We start from the raw sequence: 21,513 nt of genomic DNA on the forward strand, positions 1-21,513 counted from the left end.
GTTTGAGGTTGGGTTTTTTATTTTTGTAATATAAATTTTTAAACAAAAATAAAAAATTGTTTAAAAAACGTTTTAGAAATGACTCACACACATAATTGCCACATAGAACTCTTTTATTGCCACGTCACTAACGTCTGTTAGTGATTTCAACGTTGTTAACGTTCAGGGGCAAAATTGATGCAAATCGATAACTTCTGGGATAAAATTGAATCAAATTCAAACTTAGGGGTAATTTTCAAACTTTTAATAAACTTCAGGGACAAAAAATATACTTTACCCTATTTAATTAATATATAGTCTGATCTACGGGTTGGTTCGAGTTTCGCACCCCAGAACCGTTACGCAAACCAATTACTAGAGAGAATCATTACTTTAGTTCGATTCGGGTTTGGATAGGAATACCCGCGACCCATGCTCACCCCTACCCTCATCCACCGCTGCATTGCTAATTTGCCATCACCATTCACTCCTCTACCATCACCACTAGCCGCCACCGTTATCATCATCACTAAAATTAGTAGGCTGCAGAATATTTGTGAAAAACAAAAGGCCCACTACCCCCTCCAATTCCAATTCCTTTGTTAGTCAGGGAACATCACCACCATTAACACAATCTTTCTTGTCCAAAAAATAACACCTGGATTCCGATGTTCTAAATAGAACCGTGCTTTTGTGTGAATTGAAACAGTGGAATAATCATCTGATGAAGCCATCATGGATATATATTAATAATTACTTTGGAAGATAGCATAATAATGAAACACAACTTTATTTTGATAATTTTACTTTGTTTGGTGAATATATTATTAGGATTTCATTCCCATGAAAATATATTGAGGTATTTGACTTTTTTGATTAACTGGATTTGGTAGATTTTAGGCTGAAATGGTTATTCTCTCTGGTCTATATTCTTAGCAAAGGAACCAGATTGAGTCAAGACCAACTTTGGCACAGGTAATAATTATTAGAATTTTAATATTTGTGCTATTTTTTTATGAATGTTGTGACGAAAAGTTAGCAAAACGGATTGTTTATTTTATTATAATTGTTAGCCCTCTTTTCTATGATGTATTGATTGGTTAGGAAGAGCGACATTATGGGATTTTAGGAAGAGTAAATAAAAGGATGCAAGATTTAAAGAAGTGATTCCTTTGATTCGGTTTTTAATTTTGTGTTTTTTCTATTACTTTAGATGCTTTTCTTTAATTAGAGACAGAACACATGCACACACATTTAGAAGTGCAATATGTTTGATTCATTATACAGTTATTTGTTAGTTTAGTAGTAAAAGCTATTTGAGTCATAAGGTGGCTGTTGGTGTTAGTTTGGATTTGGAGCCGTTTTAGAATTGTGCATCCCGATTTAGAATAATTTTATCCCAAAAAGTTCCCCAAATACAAAGGCAGTTCATTTTCCAGTCACAAACTCAGTGCCTCAACTGTTATACTGCACTGTGCATTATCTAAGCCACTGTAGATTTGGTTTGTTACAACCCACCTAGCTGCATAGAATAATGTGTCGATTATTGACCCTCAAATCTGGCTTATACAAACAACAAATAAATAACCTCAATTTTATAAACAACACATAATTTATCTTAATAATCAACACAAGATCTGAAAATGTAGGCCGAAAAACATTTGACCATATATATGCTAAAGTAAATAGACAAAACTGTATCACTCCATAAGGAGAACGATCAGGACCTTCTTCTGGCTGGGGCAAATTTTGAAAGACACACGACACCTAAACTTAGACACAATGAGGTACTTCGATTAACTACAGCTCTAATAATGCGGTTGAAGCTTTACAAGGAGAGGAAGGGAAAGAAAGATTTGAATAGACAAATTGACTTATAATTACTCTTCAAACTCTTACTTTCACCACTTTCCCTTTAAAACCCCATCTCACAAACACACCTAAGAGAATGAATACATAAGGGCATATTTGGTTTGTGCTTTCATTCAGTGTTCTCTGTTTTCATAATTTTGTAAAAACAAGAGTGAATATTGAGTTCATTTTCATGATATACTTTTTCTTTTGCAAATTCCTAAAAATAGATAACATTATCACCAAGCAAACCCTAACTTTATGGAGTTAAGGAAGTGGGGAAGAGAAGATGACAAGACTTCATCCGCCAATATGTATCATAGGCCTATTTACTGTCTTTGCAAGGTTAAACATTCCAGCATGCGAAGCTTTCTTCCTCTTCACCTACACCAAAGAGAAGGCCAGAATACTAGAACATTATAGTAGAAGAACCTTCCAGATGACATAGCTTAAACAAGGAGTCTATAACCTACTATATTGCTACACAACAATATAAAAAAGCAATAACAGATTTTATGATGCCAAAATCAACAAACTACATTGAAACTAAAAGCAAATATAATTCCACCATATTGGATGAGAAAGTAAATCCTGATAGATAAATTAAATTTCTAAATTATCATGATGAAAGTTTGAATCCAAGCAATAATCAAAAAGTGCATACCGCTGCTGCTATTATCTCCCTAAGCTCATCATCCTCTGCACCATGTTGCAAGGGATCCCTTAAGCTAACCTACAAGAGGACAAGGCGGTATTAAAATATCACAAAAATCTCTTGCTTAAAGTTACACACAGCACATTAAATATCCAATCCAATATATATTTAATGGCCAATTTCTACTGTCCAGTGTCCATATCACTGCATAAATAGGTTTGGCCTGAACAGATAAAATCAACAATCACAGTGTGCCTTGTCAAGTTCACATGATCCAATATTTTTGTGAGATGCACTTTGCTTTCATGGCACAGTTTAGAAGAATATCTGTAAGATGAGTCTAAGGTATAGTCCTTGATGAACTTAGGAGTAGATGGTTCATATGATTATGCATCTAAGAAATTATTAGAAAGGAAAAGAAGAAAATGGGCATTCAATCTGAAAAATGTGAAACATAATTTTTCATATCTAAGGTAAAATAAGGCCATCGAATTGCGTAACGGACCTTCCACCAAACAAGTCAAACAATGAATATACTCTACTCATCAATGGTGACCAAAAAACTCACACCACTTAACAAAATATGCTACCTAATATCATGCATAATTCTAAACATTGTTCAAAAGCACACATTATATGTTATACCACATGAATAACTAGAATTTAATAGGAAAAGCAACAAGCATTGCTTAATCTAATAATTATGCATTCTAGAGTTGAAGATAGCGAAGACAACCAGTGGTCCAATAGTGTACAAGTAGAGACTCAAAATGAGAATTAATTCATCTTCATGAAGCACAAGGAAAGGATTAAACAAGCTCTCATCTAACTTTCCCAAATTACGAACAAACTTCAAATTTTAGTGAATAAATCCATTTTCTGCAAGGTAGTATAGACCTCTTACTTTCTAATATGAATTATTGAAAGTTATGTTAGTCACTCTATTAGGAATCTTCCCCAAAATTGAGAACAAAGCATATCAAGAATTCAGGACTGAGAGTAGAAATCACAGGCCCAATCATTAATGTTATAGTATATGTTGCTGCCTATTCTTTCTCCCATTGTTCTGTAAAGCCATTGATCACTTGTAGAAAGCAACTTACAGAACACAGCACAATAATGGCAAAAGATTTGCATTAACATTACTCCAAATTTTATCCACCAAAAGCATTTGTGTATTTCGAATACCAACTCTAAATCCAGGCCCTTTCCTCACATTACCTAATGATCTCATTCAATACCCACTTCACTTTAAGAAACCTATAAAATCCTCATCAATGATAACATTGTAGATTCACTAGAAACATTAAATATTCCACATATATCTAGCATCACACAGATACTCTTCAAATTGCAATTAACAATTATTGGTGACATGCAGAACAAAATGAATTTTCACTGTAGATTATATGACTTACCTCTGAAGGACCAAATAGACACACTTTGAAGTTTCCATCTGCTAGTATTCGTAATCTATTGCAACCAGCACAAAAATGCTCCGTCATTGATGTGATAAATAAAACTCTACCTTGATGTCCATCTATTGTGAAATTCTTGGTTGTATCTGTTGGGTGATCCTGAAGTCTCTTTATGGAAGGAACATGTTTTATCTGCTTAATAAAAATGGTGACGAAGGGTCTCAACTAGAAAAAAAAAACACAAAAAAAAAATCCAAGTGAGGTCTCCTGCAAAATTGTACCTTACCACTCTATCCATCATTTCTGAGTAGGGTACAAGCTTCTTGAAATTCCAAACATTTCCATCAAATGGCATGAATTCTATAAAACGAACATTAATAGGCTTTTCTCTTGTCAGATCAACAAAATCACATATTTCATCATCATTAAATCCACGCATTACAACACAATTGACCTGAAGCAACAAACATAAAGGACACCTTAAAATGCATCAATCAGGTTACCTTTGAAATTTAACATGGCTATTAAGTCTCACACAAGAATAATCCAACATAGAAATATGTACAAAACTATAAATCAGTGAAGAATTTTACACTTTGGCAAGGGAAGCTAATAACATGGGAGGTGTTCAAAAAGTGAAGAAACAAGACCAGAACCAGCAAATACCTTAACAGGATTATAACTAAGGTCCACAGCAGCATTAATTGAATTCATTACTTTTTCATGCCCTTTCCGTCTTGTCATAAACTCAAACTTTGCAGGTACCAATGTGTCCAAACTAATGTTCACAGAAGTAAGGCCACATCCTTTCAGCCTTGGAAGTTTTCTTGCTAGGATGATACCATTTGTAGTCATGGTCAATGTCTCCAGTCCCTTCAATTTTGACAACCCCATGCATATATCTTCAATATCCTTTCTTACAGTTGGTTCCCCACCAGTCAACCGTATTTTATTTACCCCGGCTTACAAAAAGATTTGCCAGTCGCAAAATCTCAGCATTTGTCAAAAGCTGAGCATAAGGAGTTAGCTCCACGCCGTCTGCTGGCATACAATACTGACACCGTAAATTGCATCATTCTGTTAACGATATTCTCAAGTAAGTGTGCAACCGTCCAAATGAATCTACTAGCATATCAGAAATAGAGTTATCCTTTGGCTGATTGTCAAGCGATGTAGCGCACGATGTTTCATAAGTTCTTGTGGAATATTCATTCAAGTTGCCATTGAAATTGACTTGACCATTGGTACTTCTGCTGGCACAATGAGACCCTGCCTCACAATTCACCTGTTTTAGAAAATTTGCAGATTATCCAACCACAATCTCATAAAACAAAGACTTAGATATAACATCACCACCACACTCCGGATTAATACAACATGGAATAAGAAGAATCTAATTATTAATTAGAATACTTAGACAAAATCCAAGGACAAAAAATAACAATTTTTATTAAGATGCAAATGGTTATCAATATTTACAACTCACAGCACAAAATTCCTATCAAGCGGGATTGGATAGAGAAGATTTATGCAACAATCTTACCATCGCTTCGAGAATCGAAATTCGGCCCATAACAAGGGAACAAACTAAATGACTGACTGTGTTTTTTACCATAGAACTTAAGAGATTCTTGCAACTTTATTATCAAATTTACGAGTCATTGACAAGGACAACATAGATATGATAACTATGTTGCTAGTGTATGTAAGAACCCAAGAATCCATTTTCCTAATCCATTAGAAAATTAAAGTAGACCTTGATGATCAATGCATTTGCATGACCAAAGCTAAATAAATTGACAGAGTAAGTTACATATATAGTAAACGAGAGAAAGAGCAATACCAATAAGGACTTGGATTGTCCAAAGCCAAAACGCCAACCAGGGAATTTTGATAAGGAGTGTCTCATTATTGATGCAATCATCAATTAATAATAACAATAATAATAAAAACCAGTCACCAGAGAGATGATAAAACCAAGGTTCTGAGAACTGAACCGGTCATCGAACCGTTCTAATCACTGGTTCATTGGTTTATTGGTCCAACTGATCCAACCATAATTCAACTGAAAAAACTGTTTTAGAATAAAATAATAAATAAATTATAAATATACATACTAAAATATAATTATAGTCTAACATAAATCTTAAAATATCTTCCAAATTTAAAACACTACATGAAATGTCATAAATCAAAACTATATGATCTTATCAAAATACAAACTTAAGTTTTTTTTTAAACAATTCACAACCCTAATTTTCTATAATTTCTTTTGGAAAAATAAAATCCCATCCAAGAAGGAAACCATAGCTGTAAGTAATTGAGAATATTTGTCAAACTCAGCACCAAGACATAGAACAACTATACATATAGAACAGTACCAAACAATCTAGTTCTCAATTCCATGAATCATAAACAAAAGGATGTCTAAAATATCCATAGAATCAATCAAATTCAGCATTAAAAAATTATCAAAAACCAAATTTTGTAGTTAAACAGAATAAAGTAAAGATGGGATTTATACTCAAATTTTCCTTAATCTTAAACCATGTCTCAGCACATACTTTGTGAGCAGCAACAAAATCATCTTTACAAGCACAACCTAATTCAATTGGAATACCAAACTCAGAACTATCACTCTCCAAACCTATGTGACAAATTCTACAATTCCTCTCCACTTTGTGATTAGTATTATTATCAAGGTTCTGAAAACCGGACCGGCCATCGAACCGTTTTTGTTACTGGTTCACTGGTTTAGTGGTTCAACCGGTCTAACCGTAGTTCAACCAAAAAAATTGTTTTACTATAAAATAATAAATAAATTATAAATATACATCCTAAGATTATAATTATAGCTTTTGGTGAAGATTTTCCTACCAATCTGGTTCAGCCAACAAACACCAAACTAATAAGATGTAAAACTGATTTCACTCCAAAATGGCTTCTTCTAAACTAACATCAAGTACCAAATCCTGCAACAAATAATTGCCTTTCTGGAGAGAAAGAACGAGCAAAGGTTACACTGCAAAAACATAGAGAGTATCGAAGAGTAGTAAAGGAGCAAAAAGACAAGACAATGAAGGAAAAGACGGTGATCAAACTCAAAAAACATCAAAACACAATTGAGATCATGAGAAACAGTTCTTCTAGCGGTGGTAATCTCACTGTACGTGTTGCTTCGTAAAGAAGATTGCCACGTCATCTTCAATCTTGAGCCATTTGATTAAAGCATATTGCAGAATGCTGATTGAAGTAGCAGCAGCATGTTTAGACAGTATTATGCAGAATGCAGATTGAAATAGTAACTGCATATTAGTATTTAGGATATTTAATAGTTGAGGTAATTTAATGAGGGTTACTGATTTTAGTGGTAGCTACACACTTATATAGGCAGCAATAGCATGGCAGAACAACTATCCTATATAAAAATCACAATTCCAGCACGCTTGCAACAGATTCAAAGATCTTAAGCTCTATAACTATTCTGAACTAACAAATTTTTCAGCTGAACATATATACTGAAGGAGAGTAAACCAACTTAGCTGCAATATCTCCAAGATAAAATGCTACTGACCACACAGTTGTAAGAACAATTTCTTTTTTGGTATTGTAATAATCAATTAATCAATTAATAATCATCCTAAACGATAATCAATTAATTTAGCAGAACAATCATCCTAATCAATAATCAATTAACATTCAATTTAAGCACGATTAAGTCACAAAACACAAAACAACAGCACATCACTATATATAAAAATTACAAAACACAAAACAGCAACACATCAAAACAGCCATAGCTAATCAATTAATCATTCAATCTAAGCACAATTTTAAGTCAGTCACAATCTAAGCACAATCGAGTCATGACATAAAACAGAAGATAACACACAATTTTAATGAAGATTAACAAGATTGACTAGTGAACTAAATCAACTAAATCAGCACAATTTTAACAAGGATTAACCAGCAAAATAAATCAACTAATTATTTAATGAATCAATCCAAAACAAGAAGAAGAACAAGCATTAGCAGTGAGTGGAGAAGACATTGCCTTCTTCGATCTGAGCAATCTGGGCAGAGTATGAGAGAAAATGGTTAAGCACGATGGACGATGGCGACTAGGCAACAAGCACGATGATGGACGGCAGCAGAAGCGCGGATGAGCAGAGGTAAACCAGACGGTGAACGCTAAGCTTGAAGAAGAAGCTGCGATTGGAGTGAATAGGGGTTGGAGAGCTCAAGAACGATGACGGCGCGACGGATGGCGAGACTGTCTCCCTCCTTGCCGCGGCGGTGGAGGCTACTGTAAGCTAGGGTTTCTTTTTGGGAGAAGAGAGCTTCGTTTGAGAGACTGAAAGTTGAGAGGAGTTGGAGTAAAGATGAGTTGGAGAGCTCAAGAACGACGATGGCAGTGTCTCCCTCCTTGCTCGTGTTCACTAATTCTCGTGTTTTTATCGAAAATTCAGCAAGATGAGCTGTTGTTCCTTCTTTATTTTTTTCTATTTTTCAGCAGTGATCATGATGAATTCTTGTCCTCTTATGTGTCTAGAAAGCCTCTCTTGAATCCCATATAGAGCATGCCTAAGGAGTTAGAGAAATTCGAGCTAAAAGTGATTGAACTTTAGCGTTTTTGTGACACTTTTTGGCCAAAAACAAAAATGCACCACCACCAACCATTCCTTTGTGTGCACGTTTTCTAATGTATGAAAGGTCTAAGAACTAAATTAAATAAGAGGCAAGGGTTAGGATTAGTTAGAATATTTTTGTGCTTGTTTCGGTGTTCATATGAACCACTTTGTGGTGAATTTGTGCTTGTTTTACAAATCTGAAAATTCTATGAGCTATTACTATTTTGGCTTGCTAAATATATGTAATATGCAATATATTTGCCTCTGGATTTTGTGTGGTAGTAGCTGAAAATATGAATGCGCTTGGGGTTTAAGTTTCGAGCCTTAAAAGTTACTAAAAGTGGAGAAAAAATGTAAAAACTTTACCTCTGAAAATTTCAGCCACTAAGAACACGAAAATTAGTGTGAAAAGAGTTAAAAATAAGTTTAAAAAATATTTTTAATCTTATGAAACAAGTAGGTAAAAATAAAACGGGTGTTATGGTCATTTATGGGTAAAAAGAGGGTAAAAAATGTGATTTAATTAAAAAATAATAAAATTCTAGAATTAGTATCATCAGGGATAAAATAATAATTATATAAATAATTTGGGTAAAAATTATATTTAAAATAAAATTTTAGGCATAAATAAAATTTTTAGTAAAAGTTAGAAGTAAAATAGTAAAAAAATCGGTAATTAGAACAAGTAAATAAATTAATAAAGGGTAAATTGGGTGCTAAGAAAAGATAAAAAAAGGAGAAAATAAACACTGAAGAACAGAAAATTCAGTGTATAACTCTAAAGGAGAAAAAAGGGATAGCTTGTAAGCTATGAGAATTCAAACTGTGTGCTCACTCCTTGAATCAATCTCTGGCCATTTATCCCTTTAATAGAGGAGTAAAGCTTTCAAAGCTTAAAACTTGGCTTTAACAACTTTTGTTTTTCTTCTTCCCCATAATAAGCAGCAGCAACAATACAAAAGAAAGATAGAGTAGTAGCAGTGATTATTTTTTACATGCATCCATATCTATCATCTTCTCTTTTATCCTTTTTTTCAAATTGCTTCAAGGATCTGAGCCCTTCATTTATGCTTTGATTCCAAGTTATTTTCCTCACCCTTGATTTATAGCAGAGCTCCATATCCTCTATTTTAATCAGATTTCCAATTCAGTGCATACAAAAGGAGGTCTTCTTCAACAATCTTCAATGAAACACAAAGATGAAAATGTTTTCTGATTCAGCCTTTGGATGTGATCTTTGCTTAAAGTCCTAGCTTATTTGACTTTTTTCTTCGTGCTTGATTTTGTTAACCCACTTTTTCATCTTTAATGTGAATCCTAATTAGAGTTCCTTTTTCTTGCTTTACTTTTGGAATGTTTCACACGGGTGAGAAAGAAGAGAGTGACGAAGGAAAGAGAGATAAATGGTTAGGTTACTTTCTCTTTTAGTTCAGATGAAAATGAACCATCCTCCCTTGATGGTAAGTATTTCCATGGGCAATGAATAAGTTGAATAATATGAACATGGGCTTGAATCAACATTGAACTTTATTTGTTTGTTATTGGGCCTGTTTGATTTCTATAAATTTTTGCACAATAAACAAACCTAGTTACACACATAATTGGACTATTAACCCAATAATAATGTTTAGTCATCATCACTTAATTTAATGTTTCTTTAAAGTTAACAAAAACTATCAGTGGTGAAAGCGTCACTAAAAGCCTAAAGAAAACGGTAAAAAGAGAAGTTATGTACAAAAAGAAAAATTAGAAATATATAAAAGTACCAAGGGCAAAATAGTAAATGTGACAAAGACTGAGAGATTTAAAGAGAAGAGATTGGGCACAAATTTTTATAAAAAAACGGACAGAGAAGTCCCTTAAAGATAAAGTTTATTTGAAAAGTGCTGCAGAAAAAGAAAACTGTAAACCCCAAGGTGCTAAGTGATTATTTGGAGAGAAGGAGTGTCTACTCCAACGGAACCAAAACCATGCTAAGAAATTATCTAGGGAGAAGGAGTTTCAACTCCGGCAGAACTAAAACCATAAGATGTGGGGATGCCCATTTTATATTGAAACCTACTTCTCCAATTGTTAGCATACTATGACGTCAAGCTCTGTGAGGATTTTCAGTTGCCAGAATGCACGTGGCTTTGTCCATTAGGTACGTATGCAGAACGTATGTAGTGGAAAAATCATATTCGGGCTTAGTCTCGAGTAACGTCTGGTTGCAGATAGTCAACTGACGCATGAGCTCATGGCCTGCATGGGACCAGACATGCATCATACTTGGTTACTACATTTCTCTGTGATTTTAATTTATCTCTACTTCCTGTACTCTGTACTTATTTACTATTCTGCTATATATTTGTGCTTGCACTTGTTCGTGTGACTTACTAACACAACTATGCGAACTCTTAGACTTAGACTGCAGAACCCCTTAGGTTTTCCATGTAGTACCCTACTGAGAACCTTAGGTTCTCACCCCTTACTGCTCTCGTTCTGCAGATGCAAATCGGTGAGATCTTTTTTGAGTTTCCATCCTTGGGACGGGCAAGCAGTAGTAGCATTACCGGTGGGTCAAAGAAACTTCTTTTACTTTCGCACAGCACTTTCGTGTTTCCTCAGCTACCAGGGATCAATGACCAACAGTAGCAGTAGTAGTAGTCTTTGCCCTCGTTCTGTATAGAATTTTAGAGAGCTAAGTGCTTTTATAAATACCTATATAAATAAGTTAGAACGGGTCCCAGACTAGGGTGACTCTTGTGAGTCGGGACCTGTTCGTATAAATAATAGAGCCTATAAATATTTTCATGAATAAGCAACAACGTAACCCCTTGTGAACTATGATGTACTGAATGAACCTTCGGGCATATATGTATGATATTACTATGTCTTTTTGTGGTTTCTATGTTTCATGTAGATATTATCTGTTTAACTATTGCCTATTCTATTATATCTATCTAACACGCGATCTCGACTAGCGCTACAAGCTCATATGTATATATTTAATATAAGGTCTAGAGTCTCTATGAAAAGCCATGAAGTAGCGCTTGGCGGCTAGCATTGGTCATGACATGCTAGAAGTTGGGTCGTTATATTGTGCACCTAAAATTACTACACATGCATCTTGGATACTAAGGAAATAGAGATACATGTTGTTTGCAAACGTATCACATCTCAGTTGAACTCGTGGTCAGGCCAAAACTTTCCTTACATATCTCGATGGCTTAGTGTCTGAGATGCATATATACTTTATCTACAAAAATAATATTTAAATACATAATTTTTTTTAGAATTACATATATCAACAATTAAAATATTTATTTTATTTATATTAAAAAATCCATCATAAATATACATTTTAAAAAACATATTTAATTTGTCTAAAATAATAGAGTTAAACTCTAAAATAATCCCCAAAATTGGCCGAATGCACTAATTACGTTCTTGAAATTGAAAAATTATACCATGTTTGTCCCTTAATCCCTTTTTGTGCAAATGTTGGTAACTTGGCACTTTCGTGCCACACTAGAACAAATACCGACTAGCTGAGATGACAAATGAACTTTGGTGAACCAATATAGTCCATTTTTGCCTTTATAACTATTCTCCCCAAATTGGACTCTAAATCTAATTGTAACATGTTTGATTATTTTTGTAGGGTTTATAATGGCAAGATAAAGATAGGATAAACTGTACATGTTATACAAAAGGATAATCACCAGGTGATGAAGAGGGCATGACTATGATATGAAACATGAACACTTTTCTTATTTCTTGTGTCTATGTGTCAAACACATTTCAAACATGACTCTCATCGACATTCGTCTGACACACGTGTCTTCCATGTCCAATCGTGTCTTAAAAAAATAAAAAATTCTTCACCGAACACGCTTGAACACACCTAAATACCATTACGTGTCAACGTGTCCAGCCTTATTCTTAACATGTATTATTGAAATGGGTTTAGAAATAGTATATATTATTAATTATTAAAACAAAAAATATTTTAAATACTTAATATAATTAAAAAAGACATTAAAATAATTAAAAATTAATTTATATTTTAATATCAATAAAATACCAAAATATCATTACGATTTATCTAAAAAATACTTTATATTTTATATATATGCTGTGTTTTTGTGTCTTATAAGAATTTTAAATTTGCGTGTCCACGTGTCCCGTGTCCCGGTCATGTCGTATGTTGTATCCATATCAGTGTCCATGCATCATAGGAACGAGGTAACAAAGTGTGGGTGTGTTAAGCGCAAGTTTCTTCCTGAACATTACAGGCAAGACACCTTCATCAAATTTCACAATTTAAGGAAAAAGTCATGTTTGTAGAAGAACATATAATGGAGTTCCAATTGTTTCTTTTGAAGTGTGATATTTACGAGCTTGAAAAATAAACCATTGTACATTATCTTAGAAGACTGAACACAGAAATTTTCAATGTCATTCAGCTGCAACCATATTGGACTATAGATAATGTCATTAGGGTGGCATTAAAGATCGAAAAGAAAAGAAATAGAAGGGTAACAAATAATCATCAAAGAATAAAGTCATCATTCACGATGGTCAGTAAAAAATAAAGATAAGATATTCTAAAACTTCAAAAAGTGAATGAGTATGGATCATCATTCAAAAAATACTTTAAATATTAGATAGATGAATCTAGGAACTACCTCTAAGTAGAGACTCTTTTATTCCTTTTGAAATTCATTTTTTCAATTGCTTTCAATTTATTTACTTTAATTATTAGTCTTTCAGTTCTCATTCTTATACACATAATTTCAGATTTCATGATAATTATAATGTTACTTGTCTTGAATATAGCTCCAATTTCTATTTGCAAGGTTTAGAAAAACCACTCTTCTCAATTTCAAATTTGACTTCTGTTGGATTTGGATTGATTACAATGACTTAAAATAACTCTAATTCATCGCTTATCAGACTCTGATATTTTTGAATTAATGGAAATTCCCTATTCAAAATGGTTGTTACGAAGAGTCAAACCTAAAACAAGTTATGAATCTTAAAGCATGTTTTATTTACTATTTGGGCTATAATTATTTTTTGGTCATATTGAACTCTAACAAACTCAATTTTATGTTCTTTTTTCTTCTTTTGGAAGACTAGAACTCTCTAAGTTTCATGCATTCAATATGAGCAACTTTGGTGAAGAATTGGTTATATGGTTCTATGCTACATTAAGATTGGAAGATGGTGTCTTGCTAGCCAATGTTAGAAATAAAGAAATTAAGCTCACTTTGGATGAATTTGCGAAGTTGCTAGACTTGCCTACAAATGAATAATAATTTTACAGATTTACAAAATCTCAAAAATAGGAAGACTATAATTAATGAAGATAAATTGTCAGTAACATTTGGCTTAACTAATCCGTCTAGAAAATGTTCATCAAATTGGCCAACTATTACTAACATGGTGTCCCAATGTAGATTTCTTCGTTATCTTATTACTTGGGTATTTCGAATTACTATGTGCTTTTACATGATCTTATTAAAAGGAAAGAAGTCAATTGAGCTTATTTTGTGAGATCTTATATGTTACAATGCTAAGGAGGTGACAAAAGTCTAGCATATCCTTTGGAAATTATGATAATTTTGAAGAAATATCACATAGACTTTGAGCATAAACAAAAAATCTATAAGATATTTTCATGGCCTATTAGAGCTCACACCTTTAGAGAAGGAAAGAAACATGGTGAAGGAAGCTCAAGTGCACAACAACCACCTCTACCTCCACCAATAATTCAAGAATGCATGGATAATATTGAAGAAGTGATGTATGAGCATCTTGTACCCTTTTTCTCTTTATAATACTAGGACAAAAAATCATGAAGAGTGATGCGTGAGCATCTTATACCCCTTTTTCTTACCATTTTCTAGTTGTTTTTAGTTACATTTTATTTAAGTTCAAAGTATTTTGACGCAAAAAATTCTCTGTGGATGATACTTTGAGATGTTCTTGTGTTTTTATAATTTCAGGTAAAATTTGGAACAGTTTGGCAGAGTTTGGAGCTGAAACAGAAAAGTTGGCACTAAATGCCAGCGCCAGCAGCATGCACAAAGTTACTCCCTCTAGGGCGCTAAATGCCCAATATGGTGTTTAGCGCCAGCAAGCTTGGCCCGAATTCACTCTCCATGGAATCTCTAGTGGATTTATCATTTATTAGTTATATTTTATTTTCTTTTTGTAACTTTTTACTCATAAACAATATCTTTTAGTCTTAGGATTTATTATTATTTTTATTTTATTTCCGTATCATATTAGGTTAGTATAAAAGGGAAAAGATCTCTTAGGATACAGATCTTCTTCCTCTCGCGCATTTTCAGAATTCTAGTTTTTCTGTAAGTCATGAGCAACTAAACCTCCTTGGTTAAGGTTAGGAGCTTTGTTTAATTCTGTGGATTAAGACTATCGCTTTTCTATTTTAATCAATGTACTGATTCAGTTTCAAGGATTGTTTTCGTTCTTAATCTTATGAATTTGGGTGGAACGAGAGTATGACCCTTATTCTACATGAGTTCTTGTGATTCTCGAGAGAGTTATCTCGCATTGAACAACAACCTGAAAACAAATTCTTCCTAAATTGCTTATTACATGAACTAATTGGGATATGTGACATATAATTCTTCTAGCTTTGGGTAATAAGGATTTTTGTGGCTATAAACTAGTTTTTGAACTTAATCTCTGGTGCACAAAATTGTGATCTCTACTTTTCACAATTTAAACAATCCCCGGTAATGGCTCCAAAAGCTTGGTGCTCAATACCATGGTCTAAACATAACTTCACAACTTCGCACAACTAACCAGCAAGTGCACTAGGTCGTCCAAGTAATAAACCTTACGCGAGTAAGGGTCGATCCCACAGAGATTATTGGTATGAAGCAAGCTATGGTCACCTTGTAAATCTCAGTCAGGCAGATTCAAATGGTTATAGATGATTTATGAATAAAGCATAAAATAAAGATAGAGATACTTATGTAATTCATTGGTGAGAATTTCAGATAAGCGTATGGAGATGCTTTGTCCCTTCCGTCTCTCTACTTTCCTACTGTCTTCATCCAATCCTTCTTACTCCTTTCCATGGCAAGCTGTATGTTGGGCATCACCGTTGTCAGTGGCTACAGTCCTGTCCTCTCAGTAAAAATGTTCAACGCACTCTATCACAGCACGGCTAATCATCTGTCGGTTCTCAATCAGGTTGGAATAGAATCCATTGATTCTTTTGCGTCTGTCACTAACGCCCAGCCTTCAGGAGTTTGAAGCTCGTCACAGTCATTCAATCATTGAATCCTACTCAGAATACCACAGACAAGGTTTAGACCTTCCAGATTCTCTTGAATGTCACCATCAATTATAACTTATACCACGAAGATTGCGATTAAGGGATCCAAGAGATATCCACTCAATCTAAGGTAGAACGGAGGTGGTTGTCAGGCACACGTTCATAGGTGAGAATGATGATGAGTGTCACGGATCATCATATTCATCAAGTTGAGGAACAAGTGATATCTTAGAACAAGAACAAGCTGAATTAAATAGAAGAACAATAGTAATTGCATTAATACTCGAGGTACAGCAGAGCTCCACACCTTAATCTATGGTGTGTAGAAACTCCACCGTTGAAAATACATAAGAACAAGGTCTAGGCATGGCCGTGAGGCCAGCCCCCAAAACGTGATCAAAAGATTCAAAGATCTAAAGATGATCAGTGATCCAAAGATCCAAAGATCCAAAGATGAAAATACAATAGCAAAAGGTCCTATTTGTAGAGAACTAGTAGCTTAGGGTTTACAGAAATGAGTAAATGACATAAAAATCCACTTCCGGGCCCACTTGGTGTGTGCTTGGGCTGAGCATTGAAGCTTTCATGTGTAGAGACTTTTCTTGGAGTTAAACGCCAGCTTTTGTGCCAGTTTGGGCGTTTAACTCTCATTCTTGTGCCAGTTCCGGCGTTTAACGCCGGGCAGTTTTGAGCTTATTTGGAACGCCGGTTTGGGCCATCAAATCTCGAGCAAAAGTATGAACTATTATACATTGCTGGAAAGCCCAGGATGTATACTTTCCAACGCAGTTGAGAGCGCGCCAATTGGGCTTCTGTAGCTCCAAAAAATCGACTTCGAGTGCAGGAAGGTCAGAATCCAACAGCATCTGCAGTCCTTTTCAGCCTCTGGATCAGATTTTTGCTCAGGTCCGTCAATTTCAGCCAGAAAATATCTGAAATCACAGAAAAACACACAAACTCATAGTAAAGTCCAAAAAAGTGAATTTTAACTAAAAACTAATAAAAATATAATAAAAACTAACTAAAACATACTAAAAATATACTAAAAACAATGCCAAAAAGCGTATAAATTATCCGCTCATCAGAACACCAAACTTAAATTGTTGCTTGTCCTCAAGCAACTGAAAATCAAATAAGATAAAGAGAAGAGAATATGCAATGAATTCCAAAAATATCTATGAAGATCAGTATTAATTAGATGAGTGGGGCTTTTAGCTTTTTGCCTCTGAACAGTTTTGGCATCTCACTCTATCCTTTGAAATTCAGAATGATTGGCTTCTACAGGAACTCAGAATCCAGATAGTGTTATTGATTCTCCTAGTTAAGTATGATGATTCTTGAACACAGCTACTTTATGAGTCTTGGCCGTGGCCCAAAGTACTCTGTCTTCCAGTATTACCACCGGATACATACATGCCACAGACACATAAATGGGTGAACCTTTTCAGATTGTGACTCAGCTTTGCTAGAGTCCCCAATTAGAGGTGTCCAGGGTTCTTAAGCAAACTCTTTTTGCCTTGGATCACAACTTCATTATTATTATTTCTTTTTTTTTCTTTTTCCCCTTTCTTTTTTTTCTTTTTTTTTGTATTCACTGCTTTTTCCTGCTTCAAGAATCATTTTTATGATTTTTCAGATCCTCAGTAACATGTCTCCTTTTTCATCATTCTTTCAAGAGCCAACATTCATGAACAACAAATTCAAAAGACATATGCACTGTTCAAGCATACATTCAGAAACCAAAATATTGCCACCACATCAAAATAATTAATCTGTTATAAAATTCAAAATTCATACAATTCTTCTCTTTTTCAATTAAGAATATTTTTCATTTAAGAAAGGTGGTGGATTCATAGGACATTCATAACTTTAAGGCATAGACACTAAGACACTAATGATCATGTAATAAGACACAAACATGGATAAATATAAGCATAAAATTCGAAAAACAGGAAGATAAAGAACAAGGAAATTAAAGAACGGGTCCACCTTAGTGATGGTGGCTTGTTCTTCCTCTTGAAGATCTTATGGAGTGCTTGAGCTCCTCAATGTCTCTTCCTTGCCTTTGTTGCTCCTCTCTCATGATTCTTTGATCTTTTCTAATTTCATGGAGGAGGATGGAATGTTCTTGGTGCTCCACCCTTAGTTGTCCCATGTTGGAACTCAATCCTCCTAGGGAGGTGTTGATTTGCTCCCAATAGTTTTGTGGAGGAAAGTGCATCCCTTGAGGTATCTCAGGGATTTCATGATGAGTGGGATCTCTTGTTTGCTCCATCCTTTTCTTAGTGATGGGCTTGTCCTCATCAATGAGGATGTCTCCCTCTATGTCAATTCCAACTGAATAACAGAGGTGACAAATGAGATGAGGAAAGGCTAACCTTGCCAAGGTAGAGGACTTGTCCGCCACCTTATAAAGTTCTTGGGCTATAACCTCATGAACTTCTACCTCCTCTCCAATCATGATGCTATGAATCATGATAGCCCGGTCTATAGTAACTTCGGACCGGTTGCTAGTGGGAATGATTGAGCGTTGGATGAACTCCAACCATCCCCTAGCCACGGGCTTGAGGTCATGCCTTCTCAGTTGAACCGGCTTCCCTCTTGAATCTCTCTTCCATTGAGCGCCCTCTTCACAAATGTCTATGAGGACTTGGTCCAACCTTTGATCGAAGTTGACCCTTCTAGTGTAAGGGTGTTCATCTCCTTGCATCATGGGTAAGTTGAATGCCAACCTTATATTTTTCGGACTAAAATCTAAGCATTTCTCCCGAACCATTGTAAGCCAATTCTTTTGGTCCGGGTTCACACTTTGATCATGGTTCTTGGTGATCCATGCATTGGCATAGAACTCTTGAACCATTAAGATTCTGACTTGTTGAATGGGGTTGGTAAGAACTTCTCAACCTCTTCTTCGGATCTCATGTCGGATCTCCGGATATTCACTCTTTTTGAGTTTGAAAGGGACCTCGGGGATCACCTTCTTCATGGCCACAACTTCATAGAAGTGGTCTTGATACACCTTTGAGATGAATCTCTCCATCTCTCATGACTCGGAGGTGGAAGCTTTTGCCTTCCCTTTCCTCTTTCTAGAGGTTTCTCCGGCCTTAGATGCCATAAATGGTTATGGAAAAACAAAAAGCAATGCTTTTACCACACCAAACTTAGAAGGTTTGCTCGTCCTCGAGCAAAAGAAGAAAGAAGAGAGTACAAGAAGAAGAAATGGAGGAGATGGAGGTGGCTTTGTGGTTCGGCCAAAAGGGAGAGAAGTAGTGTTTAGGTTGTGTAAAAATGAGGTGGTGAAGATGGGTTTATATAGGAGTGGAGAGGGGTGTATGGTTTGGCCATTATGGGTGGGTTTGGGAGGGAAAGTGGTTTGAATTTGAATGGTAAGGTAGGTGGGGTTTTATAAAGGGTGAATGTGAGTAGTGAAGAGAATAGTGGGATTTGATAGGTGAGGGGTTTTTGGGGAAGAGGTGTTGAGGTGATTGGTGAATGGATGAAGAAGAAGAGAGAGAGTGGTGGGGTAGGTGGGGATCCTGTGGGGTCCACAGATCCTGAGGTGTCAAGGAAAATTCATCCCTGCACCAAGTGGCGAGCAAAAATGCTCTTTATGCCAATTCTGGCGTTAAACGCCGGGCTGGTGCCCATTTCTGGCATTTAACGCCAGCTTCTTGCCCTTTCCTGGCGTTTAACGCCAGTCTGGTGCCCCTTTCTGGCGTTAAATGCCCAGAATGGTGCCAGACTGGGCGTTAAACGCCCATTTGCTACCCTTGCTGGCGTTTAAACGCCAGCAAGGTTTTCCTCCAGGGTGTGCTATTTTTCTTTCTGGTTTTCATTCTGTTTTTGCTTTTTCAATTGATTTTGTGACTTTCCATGATCATCAACCTACAGAAAACATAAAATAACAAAGGAAAATAGATAAATATAACATTGGGTTGCCTCCCAACAAGCGCTTCTTTAATGTCAATAGCTTGACAATGGGCTCTCATGGAGCCTCACAGATACTCAGAGCAATGTTGGAACCTCCCAACACCAAACTTAGAGTTTGAATGTGGGGGTTCAACACCAAACTTAGAAGTTGGTTGTGGCCTCCCAACACCAAACTTAGAGTTTGACTGTGGGGGCTTTGTTTGACTCTGTTTTGAGAGAAGCTCTTCATGCTTCCTCTCCATGGTAACAGAGGGATATCCTTGAGCCTTAAACACAAAGGATTCTTCATTTACTTGAATGATCAATTCTCCTCTGTCAACATCAATCACAGCCTTTGCTGTGGCTAGGAAGGGTCTGCCAAGGATGATAGATTCATCCATGCACTTCCCAGTCTCTAGGACTATGAAATCAGTAGGGATGTAATGGTCTTCAACCTTTACCAAAACATCCTCTACAAGTCCATAAGCTTGTTTCTTGAATTGTCTGCCATCTCTAGTGAGATTCTTGCAACTTGTACCTCAAAGATCCCTAGCTTCTCCATTACAGAGAGAGGCATAAGGTTTATGCTTGACCCTAGGTCACACAGAGCCTTCTTAAAGGTCATGGTGCCTATGGTACAAGGTATTGAGAACTTTCCAGGGTCTTGTCTCTTTTGAGGTAATCTCTGCCCAGTCAAGTCATCCAGTTCTTTGGTGAGCAAAGGGGGTTCATCCTCCCAAGTCTCATTACCAAATAACTTGTCATTTAGCTTCATGATTGCTCCAAGGTATTTAGCAACTTGCTCTTCAGTGACATCTTCATCCTCTTTAGAGGAAGAATATTCATCAGAGCTCATGAATGGCAGAAGTAAATCCAATGGAATCTCTATGGTCTCATTATGAGCCTCAGATTCCCATGGTTCCTCATTAGGGAACTCATTGGAGGCCAGTGGACGTCCATTGAGGTCTTTCTCAGTGGCGACCACTGCCTCTTCCTCCTCTCCAAGTTCGGCCATGTTGATGGCCTTGCATTCTCCTTTTGGATTCTCTTTTGTATTGCTTGGAAGAGTACTAGGAGGGAGTTTAGTAATTTTCTTGTTCAGCTGTCCCAATTGTGCCTCCAAATTCCTAATGGAGGACCTTGTTTCAGTCATGAAACTTTGAGTGGTTTTAATTAGATCAGAGACCATGGTTGCTAAGTCAGAGTGGTTCTGCTTAGAATTCTCTGTCTGTTGCTGAGAAGATGATGGAAAAGGCTTGCCATTGCTAAACCTGTTTCTTCCACCATTATTGTTGTTGAAACCTTGTTGAGGTCTCTGTTGATCCTTCCATGAGAGATTTGGATGATTTCTCCATGAAGTATTATAGGTGTTTCCATAGGGTTCTCCCATGTAATTCACCTCTTCCATTGAAGGGTTCTCAGGATCATAAGCTTCTTCTTCAGATGAAGCGTCCTTAGTACTGCCTGGTGCAGCTTGCATTCCAGACAGACTTTGAGAAATCAAATTGACTTTTGAGTCAATATTTTGTTCTAAGCTAATATGGCATTCAGAGTATCAATCTCAAGAACTCCTTTCTTCTGATTCGTCCCATTGTTCACAGGATTCCTTTCAGAACTGTACATGAATTGGTTATTTGCAACCATTTCAATCAGTTCTTGAGCTTCTGCAGGCGTCTTCTTCAGATGAAGAGATCCTCCAGCAGAGCTGTCCAATGACATCTTGGACAGTTCAGACAGACCATCATAGAAGATACCTATGATGCTCCATTCAGA

The 21,513-nt window shown here is 35.8% G+C and overlaps 1 pseudogene; it reads right to left on the reverse strand.

The window, feature by feature from the left end:
• Positions 1–1,223: 1,223 nt before the first annotated feature.
• LOC130980033 (GTP 3',8-cyclase, mitochondrial-like) lies at positions 1,224–7,950 on the reverse strand (annotated as a pseudogene).
• Positions 7,951–21,513: the final 13,563 nt, after the last annotated feature.

This window comes from Arachis stenosperma, chromosome 5, assembly GCF_014773155.1.
Source record: "Arachis stenosperma cultivar V10309 chromosome 5, arast.V10309.gnm1.PFL2, whole genome shotgun sequence".
In the NCBI taxonomy this organism is placed as follows: Eukaryota; Viridiplantae; Streptophyta; class Magnoliopsida; order Fabales; family Fabaceae; genus Arachis; species Arachis stenosperma.